The sequence below is a fragment of the Rhineura floridana genome, chromosome 8, assembly GCF_030035675.1.
Source record: "Rhineura floridana isolate rRhiFlo1 chromosome 8, rRhiFlo1.hap2, whole genome shotgun sequence".
In the NCBI taxonomy this organism is placed as follows: Eukaryota; Metazoa; Chordata; class Lepidosauria; order Squamata; family Rhineuridae; genus Rhineura; species Rhineura floridana.
In genome coordinates this window covers 87573221-87599985 of record NC_084487.1, presented here as the reverse complement: position 1 = coordinate 87599985, position 26765 = coordinate 87573221, and the positions used below count along the sequence as shown (strand labels likewise).

The window sequence follows — 26765 nt, the reverse complement described above, 5'->3', positions numbered from 1 at the left end:
TCCATCTGCTACCAGCTCACAACACCACATGGAGTTTTAAGATTTTATACTGTAGGTAGCCTAGCAGTGTTTATGTAGACACCATCAGAATAAAAGGAGGGGGAAATGCTAACCTCGAAGTGTTAGGGTAAAAACTACAGCAATTCAAGTCTCGATAATAGCTAGCTTGCAAGAACAAATGAATCAAAGATTTGTTTTCAAGATTTACATACACACGCACACATACGTATGTTTCAAAAGCTAGCTAGTTTTCTAGCAGTTACACCCTAAGCTTGCATTACGCTAACTTTACATTTTATGGCCTTTCATTCTGGAGAAAGACTACAGACACTCACAGTTGAATACTGGCATTAGTGAACAAGATTTAATAGCACACTGCCTACAACTTATACGAGGCAAAAACATTGGTATGACAGAACAATACATTTCAGACAATCTTTAGCCAGAAACCACTTCTGCCACCGACTTACAGTATCTTTTAGCAGTTCCTTTTAGATTAATAACATCTGCCTCTACTTTTTGTAACACATTTAAATACTAAACAGAGGAGGGGAAGAAGTACTTAAAATAACTGCTTCTAATAGCCTTTAATACAGACATTTTGGGTAAGTAATTACAGCAAATTTCACATTTCACCTTCAACCCCCGAGGCTACACTATTCTCCACCTCCTCTGAAATGAACAGAAAGCACTTATTCTTTAGCACTGTGATAGAGAACAGTTTAATATTCTATGTTAGCTTCCCCCCCCCCTTTGAATTAAAACTATAAAGTATATTATATTACTTCTTGAAGAAAAGCCTTGGTCTGGAGAGCTACACCTTTCTAAACACACATGCAGGGTTCACTAATTCATAGTGTGAGCGTGACACCTGAACATATGTGTTGTATACATGTGATCACATGCTCCATTGGGAGAATGAACAGAGCAAATGAAAAGCTTAATCACATGATCATAATAAGTAAACCTTTAGACGACAGTCACACAATCTAGCAAGGATTTGCTTTCTAACAGTATTTTATCCCTTTCTTTCTCCATATCTTATTCCAACTGTTCTGATTTTTATTTCATATAGAAAAAGCTGTACATGCGACAAAACCACTTACGTTGCAATGCAATCCAAAAGAAATAAAGTGATTTTATTATTTACTATAGAATAATATTTTCACTAACTAGGTTTATAGCCACTAGATCCATGAACAACAAAACATGCTTTCTAATAATTCAGCTTATCATTATGTAAAGCATTGAGGCAGTTCACACTTAACACAAGGTTTAAAAGCTTTAAAAGCATATACTCACAAAAGTTCCTATACTCGCTATTTCTGACATTCAAAAACCATGTTATAAATATGCAAATTAATTTTTTTAAGTAAAATATTTGCATCTCCTTTCCTCCTCCAGGCTTTTGAACTTCTGAGGTCAACAAGGACAAACAATACCACTAGTGTCTCTTTGCAAAAAGCGGGGTTTGCTGTCTGCAAGCAATGGTATCATTTCCATAGCAACCCCCTAACTATTAATTTTCAATTAAAGCAGACACAAAGCGGACAGCCTGAGGCTGGCAGACAGTGTCAAGAGCCCATCTCTGTAGGCAACAGTTTCACACAGCTATCAAGCGATAGCTGCCTCTTCCACAAAGCTATATCAGAGGTACGTCAAGTTTGGCTCCTTAAAATAACATTAACCTTTAGTTCAAGCCGTCATATTTCATATCTGACTTGGCTCAGCATTTATCAGTATGACATATTGTGATCAAAATGTAAACAAAATGGACACATTTCTAAATCACATAGCAAAAAGGGGAACAATTTATGGAGAATAATTGCTAATACCATCTTTGTGCACTATCTCAGGATTTCTCAGAATTAAGTGCTTCACATAGCTCAAGATTTTGAGCAATTTACAGTCGCTATTTATCACAGTAATGGTATCCAATATAGAAATGATGGGGTAAATTAAATGAAATTGTTTGAGTAATGTCTCTTTACATGTGTTACTTTCCAGTCCCATCTTCGTGCCATACACAATCTAATGGCACTTCAAAAAAATGTTTAAATATGTTTTCCTAACAACAAGAGTGAAACACTTGCAGTTTTAAAATGTGTCATAATTGCTTCCTCCAGGAATGGAATGGGTATCTTAACACTAATATTTTCCCTTCCCTATAGGGATCAGAGTTATCCTCCATAATGTACAAGTACTCACATACATCTCTAAAACACATAGCTCCATCATTCCAGTTTTGAACTGGGTCTTTGGCAAGCAGACCATATATACACATGTAGAGACTGGAACAGTAAACTCTCTTCAACTAGATAACCTAGACTAAAGACTGCCACTGCTTGGGATATTTCACTCCAGGGTGCACAGAAACACCCGCTGGCAGTGACAGGTATTATGTCACAGCCTGTTTTCTTCCAAACAAAAGATGACAGGCAATGCAAACTGTTTCAAATGACAACTTCCCGTCAAATGTGCTGCTCTATTTCTGAACCCTTTCTGCCCTTTTGCCTCCAGAAACAATTATGCAAAAGAACATATAACAGGTCAAGATCCTCCTCCCCTTCTCCTCACACTCTGTATGATCACAGTTGTAATCCTCTGGACAACTGTCAGCTTTTGCAACAGTTGGATGCCATTTCTACTTCAGCAGGATCTAGAAGCAAGGCTTCTGGTCAGCAGTCAAAGAAAGCAGCCTATTATTGATTCTGAAATCTTCAGAAGGAACAGTGACCACTGAGCATAGGATGATCAAGCAATGTGTAAACTCCATGTTAGTCCTACTGCATTTAAGAAACGGTGAATTTATTAAGAAGGCACATATACTAAACACTGGAAGAAGAAAAACCCCTCACACAAAAACATAAAAGGAAGTATAAGGGAGAATACGGGTTTCAAAGGTGAAGCAACAGTGCATGTACATCACAATGCTTGTAATTAACCCACTTTTAAAAAATAATTGAGAATTCACAGAACTGAGAAAATGGAAGAACACCACAGCATACACAAATTCATACTAATGATCAACTTTTTCTTGATTTAAGAATCACTAAATATAACCTTTATGCGACTGAAGTATTTAATCAACATTTTTTTAAAAAACTGCTCTAATTTAAAGCACCGCCAGCCAATAGTCTGACAGAAAACAAATACATTCATCAATAAGGTAGCCATTAGTTTCAGTGGGCTAGAGATCAGATTTTTATATGTATACCAAATGGATAAAATATGGTATTGAAATTATTAAAGGTTTATTCTTGCACAAGATGCAAATAATTTATACTTGTGGGTTATCACTTTATTAAATTGTATTGTATTAAATTATGTGATGTCTGAATTCGTAAACCATAGTCTGTGATCAGTCAGTAAACCAGAATCAGAAACCCTGGTTTGAACTGGGATTGTAAACCATGATTTGTGCTATTGTTTGGCATGATGTGTACATTGACAAAGCATCACTATGGCAGTAGCTCAAATTTTAGAGGCCCCATGACCATGGAAATGGAAATGCTGAGCAGATGGAGAATTAAAACAAACAAGTAACTCTAAACCATGAAATGACTACACATTGTTGGTGCTCAAACCATGGATGGGGTTCAAAATTATGGATAACGTAAATCATGGGTTTGGCATGAGGTCTGACTTCCGTCACCCACAAACACACAATTTTCCCCAAGCAAGTGTTGTTTGGTGCATTTGGAATAAGATATATACTCCTAGACGAATTTCCACAAGGAAATGCCAGTTCTATAACAAATGTATACCATAATGGCAAAAGGACAGACTATTACTGACATTTGGCAAATTCAAGAGCATTGGGCTATTATAACCTGGGCAGGGTATACCTCACACACAAATGTAATGGAACATGTCGGGTGTTACACACTGTGCCCTTCTACTCAAGGAAGGGCTATTCTACATCTTGTGGTAGAGTTCTGCACAAGAAAAAAATGAAATATATCCAAAGGAGGGTGTTCTGTTTTTTCAAACGCATGCACAAGCAAAAGCACGAGAATGGCCGCAGAACTTACTACTTCAAGCTCTGTGCAAAATCTTTCACAATGCTAGCCACTGTTTTCATTTCACTCATTATTCTTTGAATCCAATCCAACATTTTAAAATTTCAGAGTGTAAATGAATATTTAAATTCAGTATCTGGAAAGTGATATTAACATACAAGACTTGAGCAGGGCCACTGGTGGCATATTATTTGGAACCTGTGTCCATTCTTACTGAGACACCAAGCAGGCCTTTCCATATACTAAATCTGCTAAGGAACTCTTCAGCTTCTCTACCATGCACTCAAGTCATGCTGCTCCACACAATGTACCCAGAAATTAAGGAGTTAAGCAAAGTTTGTAAATACAGTTACCACAGGTTCTAACAGCATCCACATCTTTCAGCCTATTGCACCAACTTCAACTTCTATAAAAAATAGTTACTCTGATTTCTTATTATACAGCCATGAGAGTGTATACTATAGCCAGTGTGGATTTTTCACATTCCGCAATGTTAAATTGAAAATACCCCCATGCCATTCTGATGCTTCCCATAAGCTCATTTCAAAACAAAACCTTACAAAACTTATAGTCCTGAACTCAGAAACACTTGCTTAACAACCATCTCAATTTTCATGGTGATACACAAAACAGTCAGAGAGAATAGACAGTTCAACGCCTAAAAAGAGAGGGAAAAACTCAAGAGCCCTTTTGGACTTTTTTCTCTCAGAGTTCTCAAAACCTCTTGAAATTCATTAAAAATCAGCCATGTTCACAGAGTACCTGTAATCCTAATACTGAACTTGCCCCATACTCTGACCTTCATCTTCTGCAGTTTAATTTAAAAAAAAAAAAAAAAGCCTGGCTGATTTGTAATTAATTTAAGAAATTTTGGTTGGAACCCTATGATGACGCGGGACATGCTCAGTAAGAACCAACTGTTAGTGTTCTAAAAGCCTCACAGCTGCTGGGCTTGGCTAATCAGGGGGCCACACCCACACCAGACTTTGATTTCATGTGAGACAGTCATGGCTTCCCTCAGAGAATCCTGGGAAGTGTAGTTTGTGAAGGGTGTGGAGAGGAGACTCCTATTGCACTGACAGAGCTCCAGTGGCCAGACTGGTTTAACAGTCAGCCTCTCTGATTGAAGATCTGTGAGGGGAACAGGGCGTCTCCTAGCAACTCTCAGCACCAGAGCTTGGAAAAGTTACTTTTTTGAACTACAACTCCCATCAGCCCAATCCAATGACCATGCTGGCTGGGGCTGATGGGAGCTGATGGGAGCTATAGTTTAAAAAAGTAACTTCCAAGCTCTGCTCAGCACCCTTCACTAACTACACTTCCAAGGATTCTTTGAGAGAAGCCATGACTCTCCAAAGTGAAATAAAGGCCTGGTGTGGATGTGGCCAGGGACAGCTTTAGTTTAAATTTGGGTGGGAGGCTACATGTGCCTGCTGTAGATAAAAAGGTGAGGGAGACTCTGAAAAGCAATGATACTGTTCACAATGTTTTCCTTTTGAAAAGGAAAGGGATTTCCTCTCTGCCCAGTGCCCACCCACCCAATCTCCTCCCCTCCCCCTCTCCTACCCTGGGTCAGTGGGAGACGAGGGTTCAAATTCCCACACAGCCATGAAGCTCGCTGGGTGACCTTGGGCCAGTCACTGCCTCTCAGCCTCAGAGGAGGGCAATGGTAAAACCACCTCTAAATACCATTTACCATGAAAATCCTATTCAAAGGGTCGCCATAAGTTCGGTCTACTTGAAGGCAGTCCATTTCCATTTCCAAACATGATTGCACAGAAATAAATCCCATTGAACTCACAAAGTATGCAAATTATCAAACTAGGGTTGCCAGACCCAGCCTCCAGAGGTCTTCTGTATCTTTAAAAGTTGTGCAGGGGGAAGGGAAAATTTCATCTTGTGGTTTTTCCCATTACAGTGTCTCAAGAAAACCTGTACTTGGCTGAATTTTCTCTTCCCTTAAAGATACAGAATCATTCTCAGGCCCTAAGCCTGGCAACCCAAGATCAAACCCACCCTCCCTTCTCTCTCCTATCCCCTCCCTCTTGCCCCTCCCCTCCCCCTTCCTTTGCCCCTCCCTCCCCCTCTCCTTCCAACCCCCTCCTTCCCCTTCCTCCTCCTCCTCCTCCCCTTCCTCCTCCTCCTCCCCTTCCTCCTCCCCATGGTCAGTTTTACTTATGTTAAGCATGATTGCACGGAAGTAAATACCATTGAACTCTATAAGCATGCAAATGATCAAACTGCCCTCCACTCCACTCCCCCTTCCTTTGCCCCCTCTAATATGCTCCTTCCCCCTCCCCCTCCCCCTCCTTCATGGTCAGTTTTTGCTATCCTAACCATAATTGCATAGTAAACCCCATTGAACTCAATAAGCATGCAAATGATCAGACCCGCTTTTTCCTCTTTCCCTTCTCCTCTCCCTTCCTTCTCCCCCCTCTTCCTTCTTCCTCCTCCCCTGCCCACTCCAGACCTCGCTCCCTCCCCCCGGTCAGTTTTACCTATCCTAAGAATGATTGCATGGGAGTAAATCGCACTGAACTCAATAAACATGCAAATGGTCAAACCTGTCCTTCTCCTCCCCTTCCCCTCCTGCCTGCTCCCGTCCCAGTCCTCCCCTCTGCCTTTCCTCCCCTCTGCCTTTCCTCCCCTCCCTCCTCCTTTTCCTCTTCCTCCCCTTCCCATCCCCTGTGGTCAGTTTCACCGATCCTAAGCATGATTGCAGGGGAGTAAATCCTATTGAACTCAATAAGCATGCAAATGATCAATCCATTCTCAGCAAGCTTGCACAGGATCCCATTTCTTACCTCCTGGATTACAAAGCAGGGAAATTCACTAATAGACAAAAAACTTTGAGGTTTAAGAATGTACCTGTAGCCCACAGATATTTTTTTAACAAACTTTAAAAAGCAGGGAAATTGGGCAGCTATAGTGAATGCACCAGGGGAGCAGGAGACCTGACCTCCTCTCTGAGATATTGGACTGCCCTACAAATTTGTCAAAATGCAAACACCATTTGGGTTGGTCTTTCACAGTTGATGTGTAGCTTGGAAGAATTTGGTAACATGTGCCTGTGAGCATACGGTGAGTGGTGGCACCACCTGCAATCAGCCCAAATAATAGAAAGAAGACATGTGCTGTGCTGATCTGGTTTTAGCAGGGAGGAAGCAACATTATTAAGACAGTTGATACAGTTCAGATGGTCACTTTAAACATGTCTTATTTACTTTGCAATTTTAGTGAAGTTTTCTATGGGAAATCATTTTCTTTTATTTCTATTTCTGTGAATGTGTGAAGTACAGCAACACTTTGCAAAATTTACACTAAAAAACTCCAAACATAATTGTGGAATAATGGCACTGACTTCTGCAGAATAGTCTCCAGTGGACATCAGGAGTGTTTTAATCTGCGCAAGATAAAACAGTGGGAGATGAAATATATTCTAGCAAAATTCTAGGTGTGCTCTATGTTTTTAATTTACCGTGCCCACCTTGCCATAAATGAAGTGGTTTAAACATGGTTTAAAGTGGTTTGCCAGGTAAGAGAAACACGGCCAAGGCAGTTAACGACTGTGCCTTGTTCCGGTCCTCCCCACACCCACAGGTTTGTTGGTTGCCCTATCAGCCAGCTCTCAGACCTCCGGATGCTGCTGCTAAATGCCAGATCGGTGCATAATAAGATCTCCCTCATTCATGATTTAATTGTGGAAGAGGCAGCCGATCTGGCATGTATAACCAAGACCTGGGTGGGTGAGCAGGGAGGAGTCAGTCTCTCCCAGCTATGCCCGCCAGGATACCTGGTCCAGCATCAGGGTAGACCTGAGGGTTGGGGAGGGGGGGTTGCTGTGGTCTATAATAGGAGTTCCATCTCCCTCTGCAAGCACCCTGTCCATGTGACTACTGCTCTGGAGTGTTTGCACCTTATGTTGGGTCAGCGGGACAGACTGGGGATTCTGTTGGTGTACCGCCCACCCTGCTGCCCATCAGACTCCCTAGTTGAGCTGACGGAGGTGGTCTCGGGTGTACTGTTGAGATCCCCCAGACTGTTGGTTCTCGGGGATGTCAACATCCATGCTGAGGCCACCTTATCCGGGGTGGCTCAGGATTTCATGGTCTCCATGACAACCATGGGACTGTCCCAATATGCCATTGGCCCAACACATGTAGCAGGGCATACTCTAGATTTGGTTTTTACAACTGGACATGGAGTTGGTGATGTGAATGTGGGGGGCCTTACATCAGTCCCTCTGTCATGAACAGATCACTGCTTGCTGAAGTTTAGACTTACAGCGGCTTTTCCCCTCTGCAAGGGTGGGGGACCTATTAAGTTGGTCTGCCCCCAGAGACTAATGCATCTGGATGGTTTCCAAAGGGCTCTGGGGAGTTTTCTGGCTGATAGGGCTGGCACTCCTGTCGAAACCCTGGTCGAGCTATGGAATACAGAAATGACCCGGGCGGTTGACATGATTGCTCCTGAGCGCCCTCTACTGGGTAGAGCTCGTACAGCTCCATGGTATACCCCAGAGCTGAGAGCAATGAAACAATATCGGAGATGGGTTGAGTGCAGATAGAGACGAACTCCTAGTGGATGCAATTATACACTGGTAAGTGCCTATGGTAAGCTGTATTTAGGGGCAGTAAGGACAGCCAAAAAAAAAAAAAATTGTTGGCACTATCCAATCATCAATCTGCCGCCCAGCGGAGCTCTTCAGAATTGTCCAGGGGCTATTATACTCTGGCCCCAGGGACAAGGCAGAACCATCTGAGGCCCGCTGTAATGAATTTGCTAGGCACTTCCAGGATAAAATCTTTAGCATCTGCCAGGACTTAGACTCCAGTGTTATAGCAGGCAAATCAAGTGAGGTATCCAGAGCACAGACTTGTCCCGATTTCTTGGATGAGTTTCAGTTGTTGCAGCTTGAGGACATTGACAAGGTGCTTGGACAGGTTCGTGCAACCACTTCTGTGCTAGATCCTTGCTCTTGTTGGCTAATAAAAGCTAGCAGGGATGGAACAGCCGGCTGGGCCAGGGAGGTGATTAATGCCTCTCTAAGAGAGGGGGTGGTCCCTGGCTGCCTGAAAGAGGCAGTAGTGAGACCACTCCCGAAGAAACCCTCCCTGGACCCAGAAAATCCTAATAACTATAGGCCGGTAGGAAATGTTCAATTCCTGGGCAAGGTCCTTGAACGAGTGGTTGCGGGCTAGCTCCAGACACTCTTGGATGAGACCAATTATCTGGATCCATTTCAGTCGGGTTTCAGGCCTGGTTTTGGCATGGAAACAGCCTTGGTCGCCCTGTATGATGATCTTTGTCGGGAGAGAGACAGGGGGAGTGTGACTCTGTTCATTCTCCTTGATCTCTCAGCAGCTTTCGATACCATCGACCATGGTATCCTTCTGGGGAGACTGGCCGAGTTGGGAGTGGGGGGTACTGCATAGCAGTGGTTCCGCTCCTACTTGGCGGGTCGCCTCCAGGAGGTGGTGCTTGGGGAACATTGCTCGGCACCCTAGACTCTCCAGCATGGGGTTCCGCAGGGGTCAGTTCTGTCCCCCATGCTGTTCAACATCTACATGAAACCGTTGGGTGCGGTCATCCGGAGCTTTGGAGTGCGTTGCCATCGGTATGCTGATGACACACAGCTCTATTTCTCCTTTTCATCTTCTTCAGGTGAGGCTGTCAATGTGCTGAACCAGTGCCTGACTGCGACAATGGACTGGATGAGGGCTAATAAACTGAGGCTCAATCCAGACAAGACTGAGATGCTGCTAGTGGGTGGTTATTCTGACCGGATGGTGGATGTCCAACCTGTCCTGGATGGGGTTGCATTTAATGTCACCAGCCCCATGCTTTGGAACACACTTCCAGCAGAGATTTGACTAGGCACCACTGCTTTAATTTTAGACATCTCTTGATGATCTTTTTATGTAGACAGGCCTACATAGCTGTTTACTTTTTTTTTTAATTAGCCAGTCGTTTTAATCCTGTAGTACTGTTTTTATGGTGTTTTATATTTTATTATATATACTGCCATGTTATATTGTATGAATTGGTGGTGCTTCAGATATCAGTACATCTGTATTAAGTGATAATTTGAAAGAGGCCTAATTTTGGACCACTTTTAATATTTCTTGTACCCAGGTTTTTATTCCCGAGTACAACATATGAGCTTTTAACAGCACACATGGATATAATTTCCAGTTATTCCATCAACTGGGAAATAATCCTACTTCCAAGTGTTTTCAAAGGAAAAGGTGTGAATACTCCGTGCACTTTTCAGAACTGAAAAAAAATACATGCAGATTGTCCTCTGGTACCGGACCACAAGTACAAAAATGTATTTTAAGATGTGCCCCTGAGTGACATCTGAGTATAACTGTAATACTCAGGATATGTTCCATCCATGTTGTTGTTATGTGCCTTCAAGTCGATTACAACTTATGGCGACCCTATGAAACAGTGACCTCCAATAGCATCTGTCATGTCAAGCAATTTTAAGTTCCATTAATTTCAGCGGGTGCGTTTTAAACCGATACATCTACTATGAAATCAATCGAACTCAAGAACACATACCCTTGATTGGATCATGCCTTCAGTATCTCCACCCACACAAAAACACATACACACACCAGTTAATATGTCAAAGTGAGTAAGAAAACTGAAATTCAAATGAATGTTCTTCCATTTGCTGGCAAGAGAAACATTCCCTAAGGCTGTGTTATACAGTGTGTGCAATCTTGCTGTAAAAACAGGAACCAAGATAAATAACTAGGGTTTGTTCTATTTGGGTAATTAATTACATTTATCTCCCAATAAATAAATGCCTAAAAACTCTACAAATTGAGGCCCCCGAAAACGAATGATTTTAGCTCCCTCTGCAGGTTCTACATTTTTAAAGTAACAGAAATACTGTTCATGGGAGGGGGGGTGAGGAGGTTGTATATAAATTTAGCATGATCATGATGATATGCAGAAACAGAAATGTTTTGACAGGATTTGGCAACAGAATAGTTGACATATTTTTACTATTGTTCTAAAAACTAGAAATTCTGGCCAAACACAAGCAGGTGTCTTTAATTTTTGTCATTGGAGTGGCACCTGTTTACAAAGACTTTGAATAAGCTTAGCAAGTTTATCTTCTTTTTGTACCTGCAAGCAATTTGATGACCAATAATGGAAAAACGGATGTAAGGAAGATTATATTAACTTTAAGACTTGTAACAGATTGTGAAAGACAAACAATAACCTTTTAAGTTTATATGCTCCTACATGCAGATATATGCTGATGTGGTGGTACAGAGTGTTCAGAACACTTACTGTACACACAGGGAATGTTGCCCAACCACCAGACTCGTTCACCCAAACATGCGTGCCTCACTGGTAGCAGAGGATGAATGCAATCGATCATTTACCAAGTAGTAACTTATCATGGTATACATGCAACATCAAAGCAAATCAGACACTTATAATGTCCTTCAAAGTAGTACGAATCTTTACCATTCCACACTTTCTTAGATTTCTGATTGGGTGTAAATATGCAAGAACATTATGCTCACCACTTAGCAGAGGACTGAAAAAGGACTGATGTTACATGGCTATAGGTACGCCATATCACATAATCATCTGGATTTACTCAAAATCTTTATTGAAATTAATTCAATAAAGTATTGAGTATTCCTTTGGATACATTTCAAAAGTAATGTCAAAGAAACATCTTTTGCATAACACAAAGGTATATATGTTGTGTCTATAACAGTGAAATCTTTCACAATTCACATATACGATACACATAAATACACAGATGAACACATCCTATAATGGCTACTTTTGAAAGGGGAGAGAAAGCCATATGCAAAATGGATATCAGACAGACTTTTTTATAGTCTAATTAGAGTTCTAATGTAGATCCTTGGAAAAAAGAAACATACAATACAGAGATAGCCAATAAAGACCTATGCCCAATGACTACTGACCTAAGGACTTACTCCCTAGCAGGGCCGGTTCTAAAGGGTGGCCAGGTTGGGCACTGGCCCGAGGGCCACGGAGCTACAGGAGCCCTTGAGGGGCCCCTGAGGGGCCCTCCGCTCCCCTTCCATGATCTGCACCCCCCACACACCCCACTTACCTGTCAGCTGGCTTTTTAGCATTGTCCTTAATGAAGATGGCGGCTGCAGCTTCCTTAAGGTATTGAAGCCGCTGCCGCCATCTTAGTTGATGGCAGAGATGTGCACGTGTAGCACACACGTGTGCCATCAACAAAGATGGTGGCGGAGGCTTCATTCCCCTTAGGGAAACCGCAGCCGCCATCTTCACTAAGGCAATGGTAAAGACTAGACAGGTAGGGGAGGTGGGGGGGGCGCACGAGCGCGCGCACCCACCCACCCACCGGGGGCCCAGGGCAAGCTGATGCCCAAGGGCCCCTGCATGCCTGGAGCTGGCCCTGCTCCCTAGTTCTAATTTTTGTATATTAACTTGTCGGCCCAGAGCAAAAAAAACAACAACGGAGGAACAAAAGCTGCAGGTACTATTGATTGTTTATTCTGGATGTGGATAAACCATGGTTTATTCATTCTCTCACACAGAATGACTGAAAAAGTTATCTGCAAAGTTTTTCTTCACTTACAGCATTTAAAAATTAGATTCTGTCCATACCACAGAAACACGGGGAAGCAGCACGAGGCACCCTCTTTTTCAAGGCTCAACCAGTTTCCCAAACAGTCCAAAGCGCTGATATGCTATCACTTATCACCACCTTGATCCCTAAAGGCATAAAATTTTCCTATAGAGAGAAGTCCCAACATCTAATTATTGGGTAGCACAACCAAAGTATTTAGGCATTGGTCGCCAGATGGTAGAAGAGTAAAGCAAGTCTTTGTGTTGAAATTAAGAAGTAAAGCCACAATCGTTTTAAAGGAACCTTTACAACATGTAAAATGTAAATGGAAGAAAACAATCTAACGCTGGCCAAAAAAACTAGTTTGCTTAAGCAAATGCCTGGGTGAAGATATCAGGTAGGATCACCAAAACTTACATTGTTCTAACAATTCCTTTGTTTCAAGACATTTCAAAGGGTTTTAAAATGCAGCCAACCAGATGTAATGTTCACTTATTGCAGATGTAACAAACAATGTGCTTTAGTTGGGCAGAGGAAGAGACTGATCAGGTAGAGAGAGAATTAAATTTGACAATATATGAAGTTCCACTACATGCACTAACTCATGGAAGAGAGCAGATCATGCTTGCTCCATGTCTGAAATCCCTTAGTTCAAATATGCAGATTCCTTTACATTACAGATATAAACACAAATTACATTGGCCATCCACTCTGCTGGCAACACCAACGAGCATGTTACATGTCCTCAAAGACTTGTTGTTAAATATGAAAAACCAACCAAGAAAAAAGAAAGTATAAGAACAGTTGCCCAATAACAGGAACAAACATTTCAAACAGTGACTAACAGGGTAAGTTAGGACCACAACACTTTTTCACAAACCCTGATTAATGGGAAAAGATGCAATCAGCCCTGGTATGGCTGTTGCATACAGGAGCACAGAACGAAATTAACAAGGTTGCCAGGTCTCTGGTTTTTGCCTGGAGACTCTGGATGTTTGGGGTCCTCTCCGGGTCTCCAGCCCCCTCTAGAATGCACACCTTAACGTTGTGAGGAGGTTTGAGAGTATTGAAGAAGCTGAGAGCAATGCCATCAGGAGTCTAGACCAAGAGGCTAGAATCCTAGCAGGGTCACCCAAGGCAGAATGGTCAAAGCAGAGACACCAGACTAAGATGCATCCAAACTCAGAAGAAGGCAATGGTAAACCACCTCTGGATACCTCTTACCATGAAAACCCTATGAACAGAGTATCCAAAATGCAACATGAGATAGTGCTGGAAGATGAGACCCCCAGGTCAGATAGCACTCATTGGTTTACTGGGGAAGCACAACAGACAAGTACGAGTAGTGCTGTGACTAATCATGCCACTGGGTCAAAGCCAAAGGAAACCCAGAGGCTAAAGTACACAGATGCAAAAATAGAGTCCGGAGTTGTACAATGTAGACAATAGGAACATGGAATGGGAGAAGCATGAACCAGGGAAAGTTAGAAATTGTCAAGCAAGAAATGGAATGTATCAATTTTACAATACTTGGCACGAGTGAATTAAAATGGTCAGGTATGGGACACTTAATTGATCCTCCGTGGCGCAGAGTGGTAAGCGGCGGTAACGCAGCTGAAGCTCTGCTCACGGCCGGAGTTCAATTCCAATGGAAGGAGGAAGTCGAATCTCCGGTAAAAGGGGACGAGGTCCACTCAGCCTTCCATCCATCTGTGGTTGGTAAAATGAGTACCCAGCATATGCTGGGGGGTAAAGAAAGGCCGGGGAAGGAACTGGCAATCCCACCCCATATATACAGTCTGCCTAGTAAACGTCGCAAGACGTCACCCTAAGAGTCAGAAACGACTCACACTATAAGTGCAGGGACACCTTTACCTTTTTATGGGACACTTTTCAATCACGCAACTACAAAATATTTTATGCAGGAAAGGAGAAATTAAGAAGAAAAGGGGTTGCTCTAATAGTGAGAAGTGATGTAACAAAAGCAATTAGAAGCTATAATGCAACGTCTGAGTAAAATCAATCAGACTTCATGAGAAACCTATCAACAAAACCATCATCCAAGTCTATGCTCCAATGGCAAACGCAGAAAAGGAAATGGAGAGATCTTATACAGAAGTACAGGAAGAAATTGATCACATACCAAAACATGATGCTCTGATAATCATGGGGGACTGGAATGCAAAAGTAGGAAACAGAGAACTAGAAATAGTGCAAAAATGGGGCCTAGGAGATAGAAATGAAGCAGGAGAAAGACTTATTGAATTCTGTGAAACCATTAATTTGTTTCTTGCAAACACATTTTTTGAGCAACCAAAAATATGACTGTACACGTGGACATCACCAAATGGTCAATATAGGAATCAAATCAATTATATAATTGGAAGCAGAAGATGGAGAAGTTCCATACTTTCTGCAAAAACAAGACCAGGGGCAGACTGCGGTACAGATCATGAACTGGTAATATCGAAAATCAGATTAAATGATTTAATTGTGGATGAGGCGGCCGATCTGGCGTTTATTACTGAGACATGGGTGAGCGATCTGGGAGGCATTAATCTCTCCCAGCTGTGCCCACCTGGGTACTCGGTTCAGCATCTGGGTAGATCCGAGGGTCGGGGAGGGGGAATTGCTGTGGTCTATAGAAGTTCCATCCCTCTCATTAGGCACCCTATCCAGGTAGCTAATGGTCTGGAGTGTCTCCATATTACGTTGGGTCAGCGAGACAGACTGGGAATACTGTTGGTGTACCGTCCACCCTGCTGCCCAACAGCCTCCCTAACTGAGCTGACGGAGGTGGTCTCGGGTTTGGTGTTGCGATCCCCCAAATTTATGGTATTGGGGGATCTCAACATTCATGCAGAGACCGCTTTGTCTGGGGCGGCTCAGGACTTCATGGCCTCCATGACAGCCATGGGGCTGTCTCAATTTGTTACTGGTCCTACGCATATTTCGGGGCACACTCTAGACTTAATTTTTGCTACTGGAGCAGGGGATGGTGATCTGGGAGTGAGGGATTTTACATCTATTTCTCTGTCATGGACAGATCATCGCCTATTGAGGTGTAGGCTCACAATGTTTTCTCCCCTCTGCAAGGGTGGAGGACCAATTAAGATGGTCCGCCCCCGGAGACTAATGAATCCTGAAGGTTTTCAGAAGGCTCTGGGGAGTTTTCCGGCTGATAAAACTGACGCTCCTGTCGAAACCCTGGTCAATCTGTGGAATACGGAAATGACCCGGGCAGTTGACACGATCGCCCCGGTGCGCCCTCTCCTCTGCAGAGCTCAATTGGCTCCGTGGTTTACCCCGGAGCTAAGACTGATGAAGCAAGAAAGGAGACGGCTTGAGTGCAAATGGAGACAAACTCCCGACGGCTGTGGTCTTGCACTTGTGAAGATCTCTACCAAGCTCTATGTGAAGGCGGTGAGGGCAGCGAAGAAGCAGTACTTTGCTGCCTCCATTCAGTCATCTTCTAACCGCACAGCGGAACTTTATAAGGTTGTTCGGGGACTTTTACACTCTGGTCCTCAGAACGCAATAATACCATCAATAGCCCGCTGTAATGAGTTTGCGAGACACTTCCAAGATAAGATCACAAACATCCGCCGGGACCTTGACTCCAATATTGTAGCAGTTGAGCCTAATGAGGTGTCCGGAGCACAGTCCTGTCCTGTTTTATTGGATGAATTTCAGTTGGTTCAGCTCGAGGACGTGGACAAGGTACTTGGACAGGTGCGGGCGACCACTTCTGCTCTGGATCCTTGCCCCTCATGGCTAATAAAAGCTAGCAGGAACGGAACAGCTGGATGGGCCAAGGAGGTGATCAATGCCTCTTTACGAGAGGGAGTGGTACCACCCTGCCTGAAACAGGCGGTGGTGAGACCGCTCCTAAAGAAACCGTCCTTGGACCCTGAAAATCTTGACAACTATAGACCGGTAGCAAATGTTCCGTTCCTGGGCAAGGTTTTAGAGCGTGTGGTCGCTCACCAGCTCCAGGCTCTCTTGGATGAAACTGATTATCTGGATCCATGTCAATCGGGCTTTCGGCCGGGGTTTGGTACAGAAACAGCCTTGGTCGCCCTGTATGATGACCTCTGTCGGGAGAAAGACAGAGGGAGTGTAACTCTGTTGGTTCTCCTTGATCTCTCAGCGGCTTTTGATACCATCGACCATGGTATCCTTCTGGGACGTCTTGCGGACTTAGGAGTTGGAGGCACTGCTTGGCGGTGGCTGTGCTCCTACCTCAAGAATCGTCTCCAGAAGTTGGTGCTTGGGGAGCATTACTCGAGTCCCTGGATACTCCAATATGGGGTCCCACAGGGTTCAGTTCTGTCCCCCATGCTCTTTAATATCTATATGAAGCCGCTGGGCGAGGTCATTAGGAGATTTGGAGTGCGTTTCCAGCAATATGCTGATGATACGCAGCTCTACTTCTCCTTTTCATCTTCTTCAGGTGAGGCTGTTAATGTACTAAACCACTGCCTGGCCGCGATAATGGACTGGATGAGAGCTAATAAACTGAGACTCAATCCTGACAAGACTGAGATGCTGTTGGTGGGGGGGCTCTCTGCCCAGATGGTTGATGTCCGACCTGCCCTAGATGGGGTTACACTCCCCCTAAAGGAGCAGGTCCGTAGTTTGGGGGTCTTATTAGATCTGCTCCTGTCACTGGAGGCTCAAGTAGCCTCGGTGGCACGGAATGCGTTCTACCAGCTTTGGCTGGTAGCCCAACTACGACCCTATCTGGATAGGGAGAACCTTGCCACAGTTATCCATGCTCTGGTAACCTCTAGATTGGACTACTGTAATGCACTCTACATAGGGTTACCTCTGAAGACGGTTTGGAAACTTCAGCTGGTGCAGAATGCTGCGGCCAGAGTTCTTACTGGGACAAAAAAATTTGATCATATAACACCTGTCCTGGCCCAGCTGCACTGGCTACCAATATGTTTCCGGGCCAGATTCAAAGTGTTGGTTCTTACCTATAAAGCCCTTAATGGCATCGGACCCCAATACCTGGCGGAACGCCTCTCCCGCTATGTACCTACCCGGTCGCTGCGCTCGACGTCGAAGGCCCTTCTCCGTGTCCCAATGCATAGGGAGGCACGGAGAACGATAACTAGAGCTAGGGCCTTCTCAGTGGTGGCCCCCGAACTATGGAACGCCCTCCCTGATGAGATACGCCTGGCGCCTTCTTTGTTATCTTTTCGGCGCCAGGTAAAGACCTACCTCTTCGCCCAGGCATTTTAAAAATTTAAAAATTTGAATTTAAAATTGAAAATTTTTAATTATGTTTTATTTTGTATTGTATTTACATTGTATTTAATATATTTACTTGTATTTTAACCTGTTTTATTATGCTGTACACCGCCCTGGGAGCTTATTGCTATAGGGCGGTCTAAAAATGTAATAAAATAAATAAAATAAATAAATAAATAAAAAAATTAAAGCTAAAGAAGAAGAAAAAAGCAATCATAATGCCAAAATACAATTTAAATAACATCCAGAAGAATATAAAGATCAAATAAGGAACAGATTTGAGGCTGATAGAGAACCAGAAGAACTATGGAGTGAAGTCAGAGACATTATCAGGGAAGAATGCAAAAAGACAATACCTCTAATTAAAAAGAGAGAAAGACCTCAATGGATGACTGAAGAAACTCTTAAAATGGTTAAAGAAAGAAGGAAAGCAAAAGCAAAAGGAGATAGAAACGGAACTCTAAATGCAACTACACAGAGACTAGTATGTAGGGACAAAAAGAACTTCTACAATAATTATTGTACAGCAGACGATAATAAAAAAGGTAGAACAAGAGCCCTATTCCAAAAGATGACAGAAATTAAAGGAAAATTTACACCAAGAGTAGGGATGTTGAATAATCAACAGAGGAGCATACTAACTGACTGAGATAAAATAAAAGGAAGATGGAAGCAATACACTGAAGAATTATATAAAAGAGATGCAGGGATGACAGATTCATTCATGAAGGAACCGTATGAAGAAGAACCAGAAATTTTAGAATGTGAGGTAAAAGCTGCTCTTAAAATTCTTGGAAGAAACAAATCACCATGAACAGATGGCATGCCAGTAGAGTTGCTACAAGTTACTGAGACGGAATCTGTCCGAATTTTGACAAAAATTGGTCAACAAATATGGAAAACTAAACAATGGCCTACAGACTGAAAGCACTCAATATATATCCCAATTCCAAAGAAAGGGGATCCCAGGGAATGAAGTAATTATCGAACTATTGCATTAATATCCCATGCAAGTAAAATAATACTCAAGATTCCACAACAAAAGCTCTTATCATATACAGAATGAGAAATTCCAGATGTCCAAGCTGGATTTAGAAAGGGAAGAGGCACCAGAGATCATACTGCAAACATGTGTTGGATAATCAAATAGGCCAAGGAATTTTAGAAGAAAATCACCCTGTGCTTTATAGATTACAGCAAAGCCTTTGATTGTATAGATCATGAAAAACTATGGAATGCCTTAAAAGAAATGGGAGCGTCACAACATCTGATTGTTCTGATGTGCAACCTATACTCTGGACAAGAGGCTACTGTAAGGACAGAATATGGAGAAACTAACTGGTTCCTCATTGGAAAGGGTGTGAGTCAGGGGTGTATTTTATCACCCTATTTATTTAATCTATATGCAGAACATACCATATGGAAAGCTGTATTGGACCAAGATGAAGGAGGTGTGACAATTGGAGGAAGAAATATGAATAATTTAAGATATGCAGATGATACCATACTACTCACAGAAACCAGTAATTATTTGAAACGAATGCTGAAGAAAGTTAAAGAGGAAAGCACAAAAGCAGGACTACAGTTGAATGTCAAGAAGACTAAAGTAATGACAAGAGAAGATTTATGTAACTTTAAAGTTGATAATGAGGACATCCAACTTGTCAAGGATTATCAATATCTTGGCACAGTCATTAACCAAACTAGAGACAAGAGTCAAGAAATCAGAAGAAGGCTAGGACTGGAGAGGGCAGGTATTATAGAAAAGATGTTCAAATGCAAAGATGTGTCACTGAAAACTGGGCACCAAAGTCAGGATCATTCAGACCATGGTATTCCCAATCTTTATGTATGAATGTGAAAGTTGGACAGTGAAAAAAGTGGGTAAGAGAAAAATCAACTCATTTGAAATGTGGTGTTGGAGGAGAGTTTTGCAGATACCATAGACCACAAAAAAGGCACATAATTGAGTATTAGAGCACATTAAACCAGAACTATTACTAGAGGCTAAAATGATACAACTAAGGTTATCATACTTTGGACACATAACAAGAAAACATGATTCACTAGAAAAGGCAATATTACTAGGGAAAACATAAGGGAGTAAAAAAGAGGAAGACCAAAGAAGAGATGGATTGATTCCATAAAGGAAGCCACAGACCTGAACCTACAAGATCTGAACAGAGTGGTGTAAATAAGAAACATATTTGACAGTCATGCATATATAAATATTTCTTCAAATTATGTCCCGATAAGTTTCTGATTTCACGTTATAGTTGTATGTTATTATTTCCTCTACATTTTAAGTGTGCCCTTCTTTCTTGGGGTGGTTATGCCCCCCCCGTCTGTTTTCACTCTGAGGGGCAGATTAGGCTGAGAGATGGTGAGTAGCCCATCGTCACCAAGTAAACTTTGTAGCTGATTTCAATTTTTTTAAAAACAATTAATAAAATGATATACATGCAGGGAAAGTTTAGATCCACGCAATACATTTAAAGCACACCCAACTCACATTTAAAGTGCATGACTTCTCCCAAAGAATCTTGGGAAGTGCAGTTTCTCCCTCACAATTATAGTTCCCACCACCCTTAACGAACTACAGTTCCCATGAGTCTGTGGTGGGATTCATGTCCTTCAAATGTGTATTGAATGTTTTTAAATGAATGGTGTGGATCTGCCCTAGGTATGCTGTGTATTCATTAGTGAATTGAAAGGAACAATTTTAAAAGATACTTTTTTAAACAGGGAAAGGACTGTAGCTCAGTGGTAGGGCATATGCTTTGCATGCAAAAGTCCAAAATTCAATATCTGGAAGAGACTATTGCCTGGAATCCTGGAGAGCCAATGCTAGTCCATGTCATCAGTACTCAGCTAGATAGTGTCAAATGGCCTGACTCAGTATAAGGCAGATTCCTTTGTTCATATAAGAGCAAAGAGACCCAAGGGCCACAGTGACTCTGACATTTATTTATGTATTTTATTTACAACATTTATATACCACTTTATTGTAAAAAAAACCTCAAAAGTGGTTTACAGAAGGAATTAAAACAATAAAATTATTGACAAAAACAGTGAAAGACAGGTATTTAAAAACATTCAAAATAATAAAACCAACAATGAGTTAAAAACAGATAAAAAGCACAATAGCTTCTACATGCCTGGGTTGGCATGCCTAAACAAAAATGGTTTTGTCAGGTGCCAAAAAAAGAGTACAATGAAGGCACCTGCCAATGTCAATAGGCAGGGAATTCCAAAGCGTAGGTGCTGCCACACTAAAGGATTGATTTATTACAAGAGGAGAACAAATACTATGTGGCATCCTTAATATGGAAAGCACACCTTAAACTTGGTCTAGTAACAAATCGGCAACCAGTACAGAGTTCAGAGCAAAGGGATTATGTGCTGACAGGGTCTCACTCATGTCAGCAATCATGTCACAGCATTCTGGACAAAGTGCAGCCCCCATGTCAGGTTGTGTTGCATAGGGATTTCTATGACTTGGCTGACTGGCTGCCAGAATTTTTTTTAGATTTGGTTAAGAACCCTAACTGGTTGTGGGATGCTGAGTTTTATGCCTTAGTCGCAGGACTCTTATTGTGGTTGGTATGGTATTGCATTTAGGAAATCATCACTGTTTTTTGTTTTTCTATTTCTCTTTGCATTTCATTTACCTCTGACCTCACTCCTTACATCCATAGAAACAATCACAGTGGTTTCATGGGCTCAGCTCAATCCCCTTAAAGCTACTGATGATGCACCTTGTTGGTTGCATGATGGTTTGTTTCTTGCCCAAACACTGGGAAGTGTTGCTTCAACTGCTGTTGTTCCCAAACTACTGTCTGTGAAGGTAAACCAAACCATGCATGTTTTCCCTCTGTCAAATATTACTCACTGGAATTGGGTTGGCTGTCAAAGTGAGTCTGTAGCAGCTCACAGGGTAGGCAGGAAAAGGTATAGAATCTTCTTAACTCTTACTCATTTCTCAAATCTCTCTCTGCAGTGAAGGGTCAAGTTTGTAAAGAAGTTTGGAGCAGCCATGTTAAAAGGCAAGGACAGAGCATTGCAGGCAGAGGGTTGCTAGCTCTGCTTGGATATGAATATGTTTACAGAGGATCCCTAGTCAAGCCTTATCAACAGCACTATCAAAACCATATCTATTCAGAAGTCTGTAAGGCCTGTTGAGTTCTATGGGGCTTAGTCCCTTAGAGTAAGTGTGCTTAGAATTGCAGCCTTCAGGGGCCTCCATCTTTATTCCTGAGTGCACCTATCTAACATCTCCACAACACCAGGCTCCCTTCTTCCTAAAATGGCCTTCTAGTGACTGGCCTGGCCCAAGGGCACGTAAACCCTTCTTGCCAGAAGCAAGTAGGTTTGATTAAATGTGCCCTACCCTGGCTCTTTAAGCAAGCAGAAAGGAATGATCCCATCACTTCAGGTGGACCTGGGAACACCCTTATTTAGCTCAGATTTCTGTCTTAATTTCCAATCAGATAATATCTTTTGGTTGAGTGGCATGCTCCAACCAACTATGGGTAATGCTTAATGACATCACAAAGGCCCGCCCCCGACATCACTACGACCCACCCCCATGAAATCACTAGGGCCTGCCCCCATGAAATCTCAGGGTTTGGAATGCATCTGACCTGGCAACCCTAAAAGTTAAACATAAAGATGTACAAAAAGGGCACTTTGAGAATGAAGGAAGCCTGTAGAAAAATTGTCCAAACCTCAAAAGTTGATGCCAATATTAGGTCATTTTGTCACACCTTATACCCATGACTTTTATTCTTCTGTTGTCATTCTGTTTTACTGTTGTAGTTTTTTTAAAAAAAAATTAATCTGTCGCTACACATGCTAGTAATGGTTATGGAGAGCAGTATGAAATGATTTACTGAAGCGCTAGGGCCTTCACTCAGGAAACAGCTCATAGAACTTTTTGCCTCCACCCTATCAGACCTTGTGATGTTCCTCTATTAGTGTATATATGGTAAGTGCTGTTTGTATAGGAGATACATGGTAAGTGGAATGAAAGAGGAGGGGGGAGTGAATGGGCAGTAGAATGCTGGATGATTGGCTGAATGTTTAAAATGGCTGACAGTATAAATGGAAGGATGTCAGGTAAATCTGGGTGGATGTGAGGTGGAAGGTGAATGTGAGGTGGAAGGTGGATGTGAGGTGGATGGTAGTGGGTTGTTTTGGTGGGTTTATGAGAGGAGAGTGTGGAGTTCGGATTAATACTAAGAACAGTACCACAGGAATAGATGAAACCATATGCTTAAGTGCCTTTTAAAGTAATCTTGTTATCTCTGTTATTTAATAAATACTTTTGGTTTACCAAAGGCCTGATCCTTGGCTGGGGTTTCACAGACCAGAAGGGAGGGTAAGGTAAATACCAAGGCTGAAGGATAACAAATGGTGGCAGCGGGGAAGGGAAGAATAACACCACAAGTATTCAGAGCAAATCAGAAATATATGTATCTGCATTGATACAAAGGGAGTGGGACAGCTTGAGCACGCAGTCACAGAGGTAACCTGATTGAGAGAGACTCAGGCAGAGTCTCTGGGGATACTGGTTATAGAACGTGACTGGTGGTGCTGCCTAGCAGGGGGATCTGGTGAGGTCTATGCTAGAGCGGAGAGAGAAACCATAAAAAAGGACGGTCCGGACTGGTGGAGTCCCTGGTGGTGCCTAGTGACAGGCAGTAGCGAAGAGCAGGTTGGAACCTGACAGGGAGAGCCGGGGAAGGACCGCCACAGGTGGTGGCAGTAGCGGTGGGATACAAACACAGGAGAATACGTCACAGGTGTTGGCTGTAGCAGTGAGATACGAATACTAGAGAATCCCTAACAGTGGTGTGGCAAACAGAAATAACAAAACAAGATTACTTGTGAGAGTGACTGGCAAAGAGTGTGTGGCAAAGAGTGAGTGACCATGGCTGAATACATAAAAATGAGAAGAGAGGAGCTGGTGGAGAAGTGCATAACATTCAATTTACCTCACGAGGGTAAAGGGGTAGATGAATTGAGGGTAGCACTTATAGGATTTGCAACTGCCCAGCAAAAACAACCTGTCAGGGAAGAGACCCCAGAAGGATACTCAAGCAATCCCGCTTATATAGAGTACTTGAGAGAGAAGTTAAGATGGGAGCATGAGTTGGAAACTGAGAGATTGAGGATGGAAGGTGCAGAGAAGGAAAAACAGAGGGAGTTGGAAACTGAGAGATTGGGGAGGGAGGCTGAGGAAAAAGACAAGCAGAGGGTCTTTGAAATGGAAGAGAAGGAAAAACAGAGGGAGTTGGAAACTGAGAGATTGAGGATGGAAGGTGCAGAGAAGGAAAAACAGAGGGAGTTGGAATTTGAGAGAATGAGAGTGGATGCTGAATTACAGGTGGAAAAGTTAAAGTTTGAAAGGGAGAGGTTTCATTCTGATGAAACAAGAAAGGACAGAAATGAAACAAAAATAAAAGTTACACCAAAAGACTTTGCAGTGTTTGAGCCTGGACAAGATCCACAGATTTACCTCAGTACTTTTGAAAAAGCAGCTCAATTGTGGGGGCTACCAGAGGATAAATATATGCAATATTTATCAAACCTGATCAAAGGGGAATTGGCTGAGGTATACCAATATTTCCCCTCAGACAAGCCCGTCACCTATGCTGAGTTTAAAGAGGCAGTATACAAAAGGTTCAGACGGGGACCTGACTACTTTAGAAAATTATTCCGAAACTGTCAGATCCAAGCAGGGAGGTCTTTTGTTGAACTGGGAGCTAAGTTGGTGGATATATTTGGAAAGTGGATGAGTAGTGCCAAAGCTCAGTCAGTGGAAGAGGTGAAAAGCCTCATGATACTGGATCAATTATTCCATCAGTTACCACCAGAAATAAGGCTCCTTGTCAAAGACCGTTCCCCTACATCGGTGCAGGAGGCCGCAGAGATGGCGGATCACTTTGCCTCCAACAGAACTGGCTGGGTGGGGAAAACATCAAGAGAGTTTAAACCCAGACCATATAATGGTGGCAGAAAGGATGTGGTGCCACAGCGAGTGAGTCCTCCAGTAAAATCTGAAGGGCACAGGACACCCCAGAGTGGATCTGTGTACCCTAAAACAGAGGAGAAATTATGCTACAAATGTGATAGACCAGGGCACCTACGTTTTCAATGTGAGGTTGCCAACCCCATTAGTAATCCTGCTCAGGCAAGGGCAGTAAAAATAGAATCAAAAGAACTAACCACAAAAAAGGTTCAGTTCTGCCAGATAAACTGGACAGAAGTAACAGACCTTGATTCAAGTCTGAGAGAGGAAGTGAGTGTACAAGGGGCAAATTATTGGGCATTGCTTGACACTGGTGCCGCTCAGACGTTACTGAGGCCAGATTTAATAAAATCTGAAGAAATATTACCTCAGGAAACGGTGAATATCCAAGGAGTGAGGGGTCAACCAGAAAGCTTGCCTGTGGCCCTAGTGAAAATGGCGTGGAGAGTCCGAGAGGGCAAATATAAAGTAGGCATTAATGCCCAACAACAAGAACCAGTGATACTGGGAAGAGATGTTATGGGGGCACAAGGGAAAATATATGTGGTGACCAGACAGCAAATTGGCAGAGAAAAAGAAGCCATATTAAGGGGGGCTGAAACAAACAGGGTGGAATCTGTTAACCAGCCTCAGGTCACCATAGCAACCACTAGCAGGCCTGCTGAAGGAGACAAACTGTATCAACTGGTCTCTGGGGAAGAGACAGAGCATTTCAGAGAAGAACTGAATAAGGATACCAGTTTGAAACAAATAAAGGAGCAAGCCCTGACCCAACAGATTCCTTTCACTGACAAACTGAGGAATCAAGTTGTGTGTGAGAATGGGACTTTATATAGACTGTGGATGCCTGCTGAGAGAAAGGATGAATGTGAACCAGTGAAGCAATTGATAGTACCTAGCAAATACAGAACCAGATTGCTAGAGGTAGCCCACGATGTCCCATGTGCAGGACATCTGGGAATAAAAAAAACCAAGAGGAGATTGGCTGCACACTATTATTGGCCAAACATCTCCAAAGATGTAAAACAACATTGTCTATCTTGTGGTATATGCCAAAAGGTGGGGGAAAGTGGAGTAAAGACTAAGGCACCCTTAAAGCCCCTTCCTATAATTGGACAACCCTTTTATAGAGTGGGAATAGATTTGGTGGGCCCTTTTTCCAAACCCACAAGGCATGGCAAGAAATATCTAGTGGTGGTGGTGGATTTTGCCACCAGGTACCCAGACGCAGAAGCACTAAGATCTGTAGAAGCCTCTGTGGTGGCAGAGGCTTTATTAAAAATCTTTATGAGGCTGGGTTTCCCTCATGAAGTGCTGACGGATCAAGGCAGTGTATTCATGGGAGAAGTGATGCAATGTATGTGGAAATGTTGTGGTCTAAAACATCTAAAGACCACTACTTACCATCCCGCCACTAATGGGCTAACTGAGAGATTCAATGGAGTTTTGAAGGGCATGATAAGAAGCTATGTTCAAGATCACCCACAAGACTGGGATGAACGTTTGGGATGCTTCTTATTTGCATACAGAGAAGTCCCTCAGGAGTCAACAGGCTTCTCACCCTTTGAACTCATGTTCACTAGAAAAGTGAGGGGACCTTTGGAACTGTTAAAAAATTCATGGGAAGGAACCCTGGGAGAGTACAAAACATCTGTAGTTGATTTTGTATTGGAATTCCGCAATAAATTAACATCAATGATGGAAGTAGTGAAAAAGAATTTGAGTCAAGCTCAGCAGAAGCAAAGTTACTGGTATGACAGAACAGCCAGGGAACATGTGTATGATGTGGGAGATATGGTTATGGCGTTCATACCCAGGAAACATGACAAATTACAGGCTAACT

The 26765-nt window shown here is 42.7% G+C and overlaps 1 protein-coding gene across 9 annotated transcripts in view; it reads right to left on the bottom strand.

The window, feature by feature from the left end:
* Positions 1-26765, bottom strand: part of FOXP2 (forkhead box P2) — a 655565-nt gene that overhangs the window by 301514 nt on the left and 327286 nt on the right. The gene's annotated exons all lie outside the window — the stretch shown is intronic.